Here is a 14898-nt window from a genome sequence, read left to right as displayed (position 1 = left end):
TATGTAAGTGTATGCATGCGTGTGTCGGTGTATGCATGAGGATGTGCTCAGGTATGTCAGTATATGCATCAGTGTGTGCCTGGCTGTGTTAGTGTATGCATAACTGTGTGCCTGGATGTATTACTGTATGCATCATTGTGTGTCTGGGTATGTCAGCATATTCATCAGTGTGTGCCTGTGTTTGTCAGTGTATGCATCAATGTGTGCCTATGTATGTCAGTGTATGAATGAGTGTGTGCCTAGAATTGTCAGTGTATGTGTAAGTGTATCACTGGTTGTGACAGTGTATGTATCAGTGGCTGCCTGGCCATGTCAGTGTATACATGGTTGTGTGCTTGGGTTTGTCAGTGTATGTATAAGTGTATGCCTTGGTGTTTCATTGTATGGATCAGTGTGTGTCTGGCTATATCAGTGTATGCATGAGTGTGTACATTAGTGTGTCAGTGTATGCATGAGTATGTTTCAGTGTGTCACCGTATGAATGATTATGTGCCTAGGTGTGTCAGTGTATGCATCATTGTGTGCATGAATGTCTCAGTGTATGGATCAGTGTGTACCTGTATATGTAAGTATATGAATGAGTGTGTTCCGAGGTGTGTTAGTGTATACATGAGAGTGTACCTAGGTATGTCATTGTATGCATGAGTTTGTGTTTGGGTTTCTGAGTGTATGTATGGTTATGCCAGTGTATGCATGACTGCCTGTCTGTGTATTTTAGTATCTGGGTGAGTGTGTGCCTGGGTGTGTCATTGTCTAATTGAGTATCTCCTTGGATATATTAGTGAATACAATAGTGTGTGCCTGGGTGTGAGTGTGTGGGTTTGTTAGTGTATGCATAATGTCTGCCTGAATATATTGGTGTGTCTATCAGTGTGTGCCTGGGTGTGTTAGTATATGCAGTAGAGTGTGGCTAGGTGTATTAGTTTTAGCATGAGTGTGTCTCTGGGTTTATCAGTGTATGCATGAGTCTGTTAGAGTAGGTCAGCAGATGCATGAGTGTGTGGTGAGGTGTGTTAGTGTATGGATGAATATGTGCCCGGGTGCGTCAGTGTATACATGAGTATGTTCCTAGGTGTGTTGGTGCATGTATGAATGTGTACCTGAGTGTCTCAGTGTATGTATGACTGTGTGCTTCGATTGGTGAGTATATCCATAAGTGTGTGCCTGGGTGTGGCAGTGTGACTGGCTATGTCAGTGTACACATGGTGGTGCACCTGGTGTGAGAAAGGGCCTCTTTTGACATGGTTAGCCCACTATGTGTTGCGTGGCATTTGATGTGGTTTCGAAGTTGTTTATGCCCAGGGCATCTGCTAACTAGGTTCCCTGGGCCAGATCACTTTCCCAAAACAGTTGTGATGCATTGGCACAACTGCTAACACCTTTAGCTGCCATTATATGTCCCTAGTAAATGGTACTTGGGTGCCCAGGGCATGGGGTACTAAGAGTAGGTCTCTGGCTGTGCCACCCTCAGAGACCATGCATCCACATATACCCAGCACTGCTTTTGCAGGGTGATTGTCCTGGAGCAAACCCAAAATGCAAAACTGACATGGCACAAAGCTTGTGTGACCTGTCCACTACACATAGCAGGCAATATATGGTAAACCACCCCCCGGCACGCCTTCCTGCCCTGAGGCAGGGTGCACTATAATGCATGTGTGGGCATAGATGAATGAGCAATGTGCCCCTACCTTGTCCTTGCCAAACTTGGGACATGGCAAGTGAACACAGCAGCAATTTTAAATGCATGTGTTGGACACTGGTCAGTACGAGTCGCACAGCTACACGATGGCCACTCCGTACCATAAAAAGCAGATTTCTGCCCCCATTGTAAACCCCCAATTTTGGTGGGATCAATGGTGGGAAAATGCACAAAGGACAGGAGGAGTGTCCACCCTCACTTTGCACCACCCCGAAGGTGCTGCATGCGATGTGACCTCTCCATTTGATTTTCCTACATCTTGCCTGGTAGGAAAACAGCCAATCAGAGATAGGGAATTGACATCTGCCCATAGGATGTGGTCACATATTGCGTGTAGCCTCCTTGAGGTAGATGACCCATTGACCACTTCCCGGGATTCCCCTGAATGCCCACTAAATGCAGTATTTAGTGGACACCCCTTAACCTGTAGATCAGATTCCAAGGGCACAAGAAGGCCTGCAATTATAAAGACCCGCAGCTCGAGAACTGCATTTCTGCTGCACAAAGAGAAAGCACCAAACCCTGCCTGCTGCACACAGGACTTGACAATTGCCGCTGAGGGGTTGCACAGGCATTGGGCAGACTCTAGAAGACCCCTAAGGACATCCATTCCACAAAAAATTGCTGAATATCTCCCTCCAGAGTAAAGGCATCACTCCTTGAAGCAAAGAAGCAAAAGACCAGTGAAGTCCAGTTAACCAAGAAACTGGGCAAAGAAGCTGGACCAAATTCCACTCAACGGACACAGAGGACAAATCCTGCAAGCATGCCAAGTTTGGTGACACTGCAACCTCCAGTGGCTGAATCGTGCAATAGCCCAGAGTACTAGTTACCCAACATCAAACACCCACAAGGAAAGTCCACTCCAGGCTCCAAAAGGACCAAGAGCAAGCCCCAGTTGAGGGACTTCAGGACAAATAAGAACCACCCCCACAGTGGCCCGGCTGATCTGTAATCCACCCTCAAAGTGTCCTGCCTCCTGCTTCCAAGGGCACCTTTGTGCACAGCTCTTGGCACACCTATCTGCTCTGCACACAGCCTCCCTGGGCCCTGCACTGGAGAACCAGCTGCACTCTGGGGTCCGCCATCCCTTGTAACCTCTACAGTCCAAGGGGACCCACCTGACTCTCCTTAAAGTTCACCTGTGCATTGCTTTTCCAAGTGGTCCCCCACCGTGGTCCTGCACCAGCTCCAAGGACTTTTCAGCAGTTCTTCCTGCCAAAATTGGGAACTACCCAAACTCCTCTGGCTGGCCCACAGGACTTCTTGATGACCTTGACCTAAGAGCAGAAGGAGACATTGGTAAACGCATTGCCTGATTTCATATGTGTTTTTAAAAAATTCTCCCAATGATTTCTATAGTGCATAATTACTCACAGAAGCAAGACATTTTCTAAACTTTGAAAAATCATAACTTAAAAAGTACATATTTCATTTGGATGATCTCGTTCATAAAAAAATAATAAAAATCTGAAGTATTTTTTTTAATTGGTCTTGAGTTATTCCTTAGAGTGTGTCTCCATATTTAGTGATACTGTGAGTACAACAAATGCTTTGCACTTCTCCAAGATTGGTGTAACTGCTCAACAAAGCTACTAGAACAATTAGAGCATTAGGGCCCATATTTATACATTTTTCGCGTCGCACGTGCGTCGTTTATAGACGCAAAAGCGGCGCAAACTTGCAAAATACAATTGTATTTTGCAAGTTTGCGCCGTTTTTCCGTCAAAAAGTGGTGCAAATGCGGCGCTAAAAAAGTATAAATATGGGCATAGGTCCTCTAGTTTCTACCTCTGTAAACCAACATGTGGTTGCCTGGACTCTCTGCAGTGTGTGCCTGGTTTTGCACACTATATAGAGAGCCAGCCTCCTACACCTGGGTTTGTTAATCTATGAGTGTACGTCTGGGTATGCAAGTGTATGTATGAGTGTGTGCCTGGGTGTGTCAATGTATGCATGACCATGCCTGGGTTTGTCATTGTATGCATCAGTGTGTGCTTGGGTTTCTCACTGTATGCATGAGTGCATGCTTGGGTATGATTGTGTACACAGGAATGCATGTCTGGGTATGTCAGTATATTGATGAGTGTGTGCCTGGGTGTGTTAGTGTATGGATGGGTGTCTCCTTTGGATGTGTTAGTGAATGCATTAACATTCACCTGGTTGTATTAGCCTATTCATTAGTGTCTGCATGGGGGTGTCAGTGTATGCATGAGAGTGTATGCATTAGTGTGTGTCTGGCTATGTTAAATTATGCATAAGAGTGTACCTGGATGTATTCCTGTATGCATCCGTGTGCTCCAGGCTGTGTTAAAGTATGAATAAGAGTGTACATGGATATATTCCTGTATGCATCCGTGTGCGCCTCGGTATGTCAGTGTATGCATCAATGTGTGCTTGGATGTCTCAAGTAAATAATCAGTTTCTTTCTGGGTGTGTTAGTGTATGCATGAGGTTGTGCCTGGGTATGTCACTGTATGCATCAGTGTGTGCTCGTGTTTCTCAGTGCATGTATAAGTGTGTGTCTGGGTGTGTCAGTGGATGGATGAGTGTGTGCCTGGGTGTGTCAGTGTATGCATGAATGTTTGGTTGATTGTCTTAGTGAATACATTAGGGTGTGCCTGAGTGTATTAGTATATGTATTAGTGTGTGCATGGGTGTGTTAGTGTATGCAGTAGCATGAGGCTGAGAGTATTAGGGTATTCATCAATGTGTGTTTGAGTATGTCAGTGTATGCATGAGTGTGTGCATGGGTGTCTTGGTGTATGTCACAATGTGTACCTGGCTGCATCAGTTTATGCATCAGTGTCTGCCTGTAGGCCTTATTGGATGCATTTCAAATGGTAAATTACTGCAATAAATGGCTCCATTGATCTGTGTAAAAAGAGAGAAAACAAATATAAGTTAATGTTACATGTTGTAAAATGGCTCAATAAAGTTTACGTTTCTGCAATGCAAAAGTTCATGTTAATAATAATGCAGTGTACATTTGTAATGCTGTAAAGCAAGCACACATTTAATTTAAACATTTCATTTTCCCTTTTTCTCAGTTTCCATACGTTTACACCATAAATAATGTGTTGTATAACGAATTATCATTGAACAGTGGGGAAAAAAACAATCACATTAATTGTACGAAAAAATCCCAGAACTGCACAGTATGTCACTGTAAATTTACAACATGATGAATTGCACTCAATACAATTATTTACCTGATTCTTTTAGCTATACTTACTGAACAAATATAAATAAACGTATGCTAAAATTGTGCCAGTTTGTAAATGCAGCACTGTGTGGGGACTGTTTGCGCTGACATAGTGTAAAAAAACAAAACAAATAACGCTAAAGCAGTGCAAGGGGCTTTCAAATGAGCCCCTTATTTTCTATAAAAGACACTAGCATATGGAGATCCTTGTAAAGACATCACCCCTTGTTAGGCCGGATGATGTAATAAAAAGTTAGAATAGATGAACTACAACTACACTATTTAACTTTTTCAATTCTAACCCTCCTTGTAACTTGGTAGGTCATGTTGAAATATTTGTTTTATTGTGACATTCTTTTCATTATAATGTGTTCATATGGTTTTAGTTTTTCAAGACAAAATTCAGTATCCAGAGATAGTAGTAACTTATACATAAAAGATAAGAACCGTAGTAGTAATTTTTGTCCACAAAATAGTTTTTCAACCTGGCTTTTTGTTTGCAATGAATATTTCCAAATTACTGCCATTTGAGCTGTTGCATTCTATCATTAACTTCATATCAGCATTTTGATTCCTTTACATATACATCGCCCCTAGTAGGCAGTATGATGTCATGAATAACTGTATTATTATTTATTTTGATTTGGGCAGCTGGAGGCATGGCCAAGATAGCGAGGGAGTAAGCTGCAATTTCTGGGTCTCTCCCCTGGCTCTGTATGTGAATTGCCAATCCCATCCTCACCCGGGTGACACCTGACGCCTGCAGGAGCCCCCCTGGTGCGCCCGACTACCCCCTGGAGATATTGGCTGTCTCCCACACCTGAAAGGTGCAGTGAGCCGGAGGAAACCCGCTCTTCTTCTGACCGAGGTGAGCAACATAGTGGCCGAGTCACGCGTCAGGCAGAGTGAGGAAGCAGGCCCTTTGCCTGGCCCAGCCACATTCACACAACACAGCTGAGGATGTGCATGCAGCGACACAGCAGCCTGGAACTGAGGCAGTGAACCACCAGCGCACCCCTCCAACTGCAGATTCCACATTACAGCCCAGTCGCGGCAGTGAAGCCTGTGTTGGAGGAGACTGCCCTGCCTGACCCAGGCTGCCCATCTGGGCACAGCAAAAGTGAAGCACAGACCCCGGGCCATTGGGTAGAGGCTCGGGGGACTGACGGAGCAAAGCAGAGCACAGAGATGGGCAACAACATGGTCCAACAGGACCCATTTACAGACAACACTCGGCGTCTGGATGACAATGCAGCGGGCCCAGAGGTAGATGAGACCTGATCCCTCCCCTTTATCACGTGGTGCCTGCTTTGGCTTTACCGTACTCTCCGATGGTCCTCAGAAGCCTGCCCGCTTGGACAGGGTATACACTGGGCCTCCACAATGCCACCCCTAGAGAGCAGGGGAGGGGGTTAAGTTCAGCCCCAGCCTCATCTAGCTACAATTGAGGATAAAGGCCATGTGTTGGACTGCGAACAGGGCACTGATATCCCAGAATGCATTCTGGCTTTGGACCAGCAGAGTCAGGCCCCGGGGATTCCACAGATCCCACGGAGCACAACGCACATGGCAGCTGATGACTTAGTGCCACTGTCACAGGGCTGCCCTAGGGGCCCATGAAAAATTGGTAGAGCCTGTGGTGGAGCCACGAGGGGCCTGGGTGAAGAGACAGCCTCTGACTTTGCGGGGATTGATAGGTTTGGGGGCACTGTATCAACTGGTGGCTCTTAACGCTAGTCCCATCCTCTTTGAGGGACCTGGGCCTGTTGATGGTCCTGGCATTCTGAGGGCCCAGTCACATCTGTAGCAAGCCCACACAGATCCACCTCATTGGTGAACAACCCTCTGCCTGCTTTCGGAGCCCCCAGTATGTCCAAATTTGCTTCATAATCTCCTCCCTCCTTAGCAGTTGACTGGAGCACTGGGCTCTGGAGGAGTGGGATGGTGGCCATACACACTTTCTATCCCTCATGAGCCAACGGACCCTGGCTTAGCCCCAATGGACCACAGACCAATGGTGGGTATCCTGTCTCGCATGAAGTGCGAGTACCTGTGCCAGTACTCCACACCAGGGACCACCAAACACTACGACCCACCCGAAGGGGAGGCCAAGGCCTGCACTGGGAGTGGACCTGAAAAACCGCAGAGGTCCCATGAGAATCTAAGCCCCCTGATACAGTGGCGCGATCCTCACCTCTGCCACGCGGCCCTCAGCCACAGGCAATAGACCCACACAACAGAAACAATGCTGTTCGTGCGTCAAGAGCAGGAACAGGGGCAGTCATGATGGGGGCACGGACCAAAAAAAGACCACACACTTAAAGACATGCTCACTCACCCCACCGGGGTACATGAGAAAGTTCCCTCCCTCCACTGCTACAGGGCACGTAACAGGAAGAGAAGAGTCAGAGGGCCCTGTGACCTGCTCTTTCCTCTAATTGTTCTTCACATCACTCAGAAATGACCTCCAGTCCATCAAGAAGGAGCTTTCTCAAGACCTGAAGGCAATACACATGGTTGCAACAACACTGGGAGACAGATTGGCCACAGTGGAGGACAGAGAGATGCCCAGGGACAAAGAGATAGTACAACCTCAACAAGAGGTCCTCTGTCTTAAAGAACAACATATAGACCTTCAGACTCATGCCAAGGATCTCGAAAACCAGTCCCAGTCTAACAGCATCAGAATCTGGGGGTCCCTACATGAGCAGAAGAGGGACACCTGGAGTCTTACTTGCAGGCCCTCTTCTCCCAGATCCTGAAGACCTTAAAGCAGATTCAGATTCACAGGGTGCACAGAGTTAGTGTCCCCAGTGGTGGCCCATCCCGCTCTACCAATATCTTGGCATGTGTCCATGAGTTCCTCATCAAAGAACATAAATCCGCAAAGCAAGGTAACAGAACCCACTGAAATTTAGAGGATACACGGTCACATTATACCAAGACCCTTTTGCTCTGATGCTGTGAAAATTTAAGAAATTACGCCTGGGGACCACCTTTCTTCAAGACAATAGCGTCTCTTATTCGTGGGGCCACCCCTTTAGACTTGTATTCAGAAGGGTAGAGTCACTCCACCAGATCCGATCCTTTAAAACAGCCTGTGAGCTGCTGGGACTCGACCCGGTCTCTGCAGAAGAGGCACCTCATGCAGCTGGGAACATGAAAGGCAGGAGGGGCACTGGCAAACGGCGTTCCTCACCACCGGCCAGAGATCTATGCCCGGACCCTAACACTATGGCCCAGGAATGCAGAGCGGTTTTGGGATCACTACAACAGAACTCTGATACCTGACATCTGAAGGGCAATAACGCTGCCTCGCCTTGACTTAAGATGGCAGGGTGGGGGGGATCAGGTACAGGGGGGATTCCATGTACCTGGCCAATACCACAGAGAGAGACCAAAAGCCTAGACCTACACCCACTGAGTGGCACATTAGGAATAACTTAGAGGCATCCTGGAATATGTGCCACAGAGATCCTGAAGCCTCTTAGATATATATTAACCCAAAGACCACCTTTCATATACTTTCACTGAATGCTAAAGGGCTAAACAACCCTGTCAAGAGAAGGGCTGTGTTCTCACACTTGGAGAAGTCAGAAGCAGACATCTGCCTCCTTCAAGAGACACATTTACTACCCAGTACCTGGCACCGCCTTCAGTCAAAAGCATTTGCATAACAACTCTTTTCCTCCCCAACCTCGAAGACGGTGTTGGTGGCTATTCTAGTGGCCCGCACATTCCAAAACTGGTCAAGACCAAAGGACGCCTACTGGCTCACAGTATTCATATACAGGAATACTCATTCATATTAGGCTCAATCTACTCTCCCAACGAGAGACAGGAAACCTTCCTCTGCTGCTCAGTGACACAGGCCCTTGCAGCCCCTAACAGACACACACTGATAGAAGGTGATCTCAACATAGTATTTCACAACTCCCTGGACCATTCTGCCATGAGACGGCGCGGGACCGTGATCCAGGATTTCCATGCTTTTAATGACAACCCTGATACCCCCATTTCCCTCCTATGCGACACCATGAAGTCAGTTCTCAGGGGCAATTTATTGACATTTACGTGGCATATAACAAAGTGCGGAAAGAACAACGTGCCCAGCTCCAGACACGAGTGCTGGATTTGGAACACATATACCACCACACGGGTGCCCCTACAGTGTGACAACAGCGTCAAGCTGTTCCTGTTCTAGGCCCTTACGTATACCCCCAAACTCGCCAACTGCCTCCATCCAGAACAAAATCCTTGACTTTATCAGGGCATGTCAATGCCCGTGCATGTACAGGGAGCAGAGTTACCGGCTTGGGTATCTCACATCTCCAGAGATATTACCACACTGCCCAGCTCTACTACCTTGTGGAATGGAGGCAGCCAGAGTCAGAGAAACACTGGCTTTTTATGGATCAGGCCATAGCAGGTACCAAGCTTTGGAAAATCCCTTTCCTTACATGCCAACAAGGAGAGTTGGGACTTTACTCATTTCCAATAATGCAAGCAATGCTGAGAGTTTGGGATACGGTCTCCGTAGGCAAAGGCCTGACATCCTTCCCCTCGCTCCTGACCCCTCTGTTTGGGAACACGGATTTCACCCCAGGCCTCAATGAGACAGCATTCTACCACTGGTCGGGAGGTGCGTGCTGCTCTGTAGGGCACCTTTTTAATGAAGAAGGCCTCATGGCATTCTAACAATTCAAGCACCACCGAGGGCTTCCAGAAGTAGAACGGTTACAATACCTGCAAATCAGGCACTGTGCCTCCAACAGCTTAGTTAAACAAGGGGCGGGTCGTCCACTAACTGAATTCGAAAAATGGAATATTCTAAAGAAAGAAGACCACAAGCTAGTGTCCGATAGACATCCAACACACAGGATGTGGTTACATCGCTTGTGGCACGTCCTAGAGATGGAAAAGCTTACTTTGACCCTCACAGCGCAGGGTGACTCCTATAGAGAGACATGGTCCCCATTTATTGCCCCGTGGCCTACAGACTTCTGTGAACTGTCCTGTCAAAAATATTTGAGACTTCTCTACCTTACATAACCATGATCATGACCTACTTAGTGACACTTAGGGCCTGATGTACGACACCTTTTTGCAGTCTCAAACAGTGAAAATCGATGTTTGTGACCGCAGAATGGGCAGGTACGATGTACCATCCTTGTATGCAATTACCAACTCACAAAATAGGGATTGCGCCTCGCAATTAGGAGGGGGCATCCCTGCCTAATTGTGACTTCCCCTTTGTGAATGGAAGCAAAAATATTTTTTCAGAGCATGCAGTGGTGCCAAGGACCACTGCCTACTCTGAAAAAATGAAGAAAAAACTTTACATTTTTCTTTTGAAATGCATCCAGTTTTCCTTTAAGAAAAACAGGATGTGTTTAAAAAAATGCTTTATTGAAAAAGCAGTCACAGACATGGTGGTCTGCTGTCCCCAACAGGCCACCATCCCTGTGAGTGAGGCCATTCCCAATAGGGTCACAAATTGCAAACTACTTCATGAAGATTGATGAGGTAGGTCATTTGCGGCCCAATTGAAAATCGCAAACAGTTCTACATTTGGTTGTGAGACTGGCAAATGAGACGCAAATTGCAAGGTGCAAAATATACGGCCATGCATCTGGCCCTAATTAGTCTACAACTCAGCACAGACAATGCAGCGATTGGGTAACCCATCTGGGTTAGGGTGGGGGGAAGTTTTCGTAGGGTTATGTTGAAAGAAAGTTTACATGATTACATTTTCAAGACTCACTCTTCCCTGCCGGCCGCTGGTTGTAGGCAGGCGTATTTGAAAACTTCCAATAAACAGAGCTGAACTATAATTAGCTGTATGAAAAATGCCAGGAGTATATTATTTCATTTTTTCACTTGTAGTCTTCCTTAGGTTCAAGAAACAGAAGACAGGCATTTAGTAATTTAAAAGGCAGTTTTTTTAGGTCAAGCACGCAAGCGCTTTGACCTGTTGCAAGTTTTGTGGGTTTTTAACCACGCCCATCACTTTCATTCATTCCTGGGCTTGCCTTTCAAAAATCACGTGATATCATTGGTACATGCTTTACGTTTGTCCTGCCTAGAGGCTGTTTTTGTCACACCTTACAGACTGCCTCTGCTACATGGATTATTGCACGATTGCTGATATACTTCAGCGTCTGCTAACTACTTTTTTTGTCATTCCCTTTCGTGCTGCATGGCAGCCATGACACTCACAGTGCGACAGACACAACAGTGTGAACTCGATCAACAGTATTGGAGCACTGGTCACAATGCTCACAGTTACCTAATCAGAGTCATTTCTTGCGTCTCTCCCCTTAAAAACACTTGAAATTGGTAAATACTTTACATAAAACAGAAATCCTCAAAGCGAAAGTGGCTCTCCCGGCACAGTGGGAGAGCTGATACTCCAATATTCACTGCACCTGGGAAAACTTGACCCATAATGCTTTGCAAGAATTCTATGTCACAACATTTTTGCCCAGAACTTAGCCTGTGGTGGTCCTAGGACAATGGGCCAACCACCAAAATGTTCAGCATGGCACGCTCCTTCTGTCTAAGTTAGCAATGGGGTAGTGGGGACCCCAAAATAATAACCTCCCCCAACATTCAGTGTCTGTTTAATCATTCTTATGGCTGGAACTTTTTTTCTTCCAGGTGGGAATAGCTTGTGATTTAAGGGCCTTGTTTGGAATATCATTGCTATAGGTCTACTACTTCTGAAACTAAGCAATGCAAAATGCCTTTTAGGGGCTATATTTATGGTTATCTTGTATTATTTATTGCCATTTTCTTTTTGTGTGGTTATGCCCTCCAGGGGCTAACTATGTAGTTACATGACCATCTTTCTTATAAATGTTACTTTCATTGAAGGGTCCTTTATGGGCTGTTCTAAGCCTTACAGTAATATCACATATTAAAATATTCATGACACCGAAACGTGCCCCATAATGCTTTGCAGGACATTACTTTTACACAACATTTCTGCTCAGAACTCAGTCTGTGGTGGTTCTAGAACAATGGGACTACCTTCAACACATTACCACAATGTACTCTTTCTGTCTACATCATCGCTGGGTCCCACACTATGTTAGTCCAGACTCCAAAATAATAACCCCTCCCACCATTCAATCTCTTTTAAGTTTTCTCATATCTAGAGTGTTTGTTTTACAGCTAGGAGAAATTATGTTTTAAAGGTCTTGTTTGTAATATCATTACAGTCGGCTGCTAGCCTTAAAAACATCCTGTAGGGGCTAAGTGTATAGTTACACTGCATTACTTACTCCTGTTATTTCCATGGGGTTGTGTCCTCTAGGGGCTAACAATATAGTTACAAGACCATGGGGCATATTTAAGAAAAGTGGCACTGCACACAGTGCAGCACCACTTTTCCTGAGTCCCTTAGTATCCCCCTAATGCCACCATGTGTGCACCTTTATTTAAAATACTGCGCACCATGGCACTGGTTAGGGGACTAGTGTCAGAATTTTTGACACTAGTCTGGCGCTTTGCAGGATTAGCTTAACAAATGTTGGCATTAATCCTGCAAGAATATGTGACAGAACAACTAGGTCCTAAACAACTATAGCCTAAACCACTACTGCTAAACAACTAAAAAGTCTCTACAACTAAGTACTGAACAACTACTGTCTGAACAACTATTGTGTCTGAATAACAATTGCCTGAACAACTAATATATATATATATTCTAAACAACTAATAAACCATAAAAACCAAAAGGAAAACCTTACCTTAAAATTAGTTGTTCAGGCAATTGTTATTCAGGCACAATTGTTGTTTAGACAGTAGTTGTTCAGTACTTAGTTGTAGAGACTTTTTAGTTGTTTAGCAGTAGTGGTTCAGGCAAGTAGTGGTTTAGACCTAGTTGTTCAGGATGTTTCCCATCCTGCAAAGCACACAGAGTTTGACACAAATTCCCAAGTAGTTCTTTGCATTGGAAGTGTAGGCAAATATTTACTTTTCCAATGCTTCTCAAATATTTTGAGTTCCTTCATGTAGAAATGTCTTAAACACAGGCTGTCCTTTCAATGGGGTAAGTTGAAGTAGATCGCTGAATACATTTAAGTGCTTTCCATCAAATAGTACATTATAGTCTGTGTTCAAAATCTGTTGCATTTTCAAGTGTACAAAGGCAAGCATTACGTTTGAAACCATGCTCACCTCATCGATGATTAAAAGTTTCAATTTCTTCAGTACTCTTGAGACTTCATGATGAGCTTCACCAGATAATGTTTGGTACTCCAGTTTGTTGTCATGTTCTACAGGTAGCATAAGTAGTTGATGCAAGGTCATTTCTCTAATGTTATGTGCAGCTAATCCAGTTGGTGCTGTTACTACAACCAAGAAATTCAAGACTGTAGTCTTCTGTAAGTAAGCGGTGAGAACTTCAATTAAAAAGCGTTTCTCAGTGCCATCTTGACCACTCACATATATTTTGTATATTCATAATGGATTAAATTATGAACATTTACATTCATTCTTCAGGTGGAGAAATCCATGCTCTATTTTTTCATTTACCTTCATACATATTTATTTCGGCTTGTCATTCAGTTGTTCAACTAACTGCTCCAAATCAACACTTTGTTGTCTTACTTGTTGCATTGCAGTCTCCAGCTCATTCATGACTAAAGCAGATTTATTTTTAGTAATTAGTTTCCCAAGAGGTTCTTGACTTAGAGATTCTGAACCTTGGCTGCTTTGTGAAGTGTCCTTAGCTATTCCACCAGAAATTGTTTCCTCCTGTTTAATCGCATCATTTAACATTTCCATGTAGTTGAGAAAGACTGAACACTGAATGCTCTCTTTCACAGGGGTTGAAAGAATCTTCATAGCAGTCCAAGTGTCTGGGTAACTCTGATTCAGAATGCCTAAGCTTGAAGAGTTGCAGAAGTCCAAAATCAAAAAACTCTTTTATTATCAGGAGTATGGCAACTACGTTTTCTGTGGTTTATTAGACTCCCTTTTGTGTCTCTAACTAAACAACCATCACACACAACTACTGCATATTTCCCTTCATCTATGTTTTCTGTTATGTTATTTGTCTAGCAATAGTGTTAAAGTACTTCATAAAGATACACATTTTCAAGATGTGGAATCCTTCTTGGATACTAGGATCCAGCATATTTTCCTGCCTCACATATTATGTGTACACATGTATACAATCTGAATGCTCACAATGCATTGTTCATGTAACTCAATAGATCCGAAAGTATTACTTGTCATTTTGCGTATCTGAAATATTGAACAAAAATTGGTTCAACAAAAAAAGTGTCCAACATATTTGTTTTCACAATGTCTGTACTTTCCTGGTCAAACTCCACTAGGTGCTGAATTTGTTTTCAAGGCTCTGTTTTGCATACTTGCAAGGCCTAGACTTATACACACAATTCCCCTTGACTTTGAGTACAAACTGGCTGAGCTCAAAGGGTCTCAGCATTCATAGGAACCTATCTCCCTATGTGAAAGCATTTTCAAACTGAATCTGTACAATGTATTGGTTAGAGGCCTTTAAACAGAAATCTCCTCCCACATCCTCTATATCCGTCTTCTCTGATTTTGTAATGTACAAAGTGACATTACAAGCAACAGCAAATGGAGTTGTCTGCAACAAATTGTATAGCCACATTTCCATTCCACATTTTCAGAATCACTCGAATATAGTCATGAATATAGTGGGAGGCCTCTATTCTGGCATGTATTTTCCGGTGATTTTCATGTCAGTATGTTGGACTGCAAATAAAAAAAACTGTTCACTCCTCCTTTGGAAATCACAGGTCTTGGAAATCCAAAACGACACCTGTATTTTCGATGACAGTATTTTCCAACCTACTAGTTTGAAATTACAAAAATTGTTGCCTCAGGCCATTTTCATAATTATCTTTTGGGATGGTACGTGTTATATACTGTTCTTTAAAAGACAGTACAGACTCATCACTGTCTGTTCCAAAATGTTTATGCATCGTTTATC

Source organism: Pleurodeles waltl, chromosome 8, assembly GCF_031143425.1.
Source record: "Pleurodeles waltl isolate 20211129_DDA chromosome 8, aPleWal1.hap1.20221129, whole genome shotgun sequence".
NCBI lineage: Eukaryota > Metazoa > Chordata > Amphibia > Caudata > Salamandridae > Pleurodeles > Pleurodeles waltl.
This window is presented reverse-complemented; position numbering follows the sequence as displayed.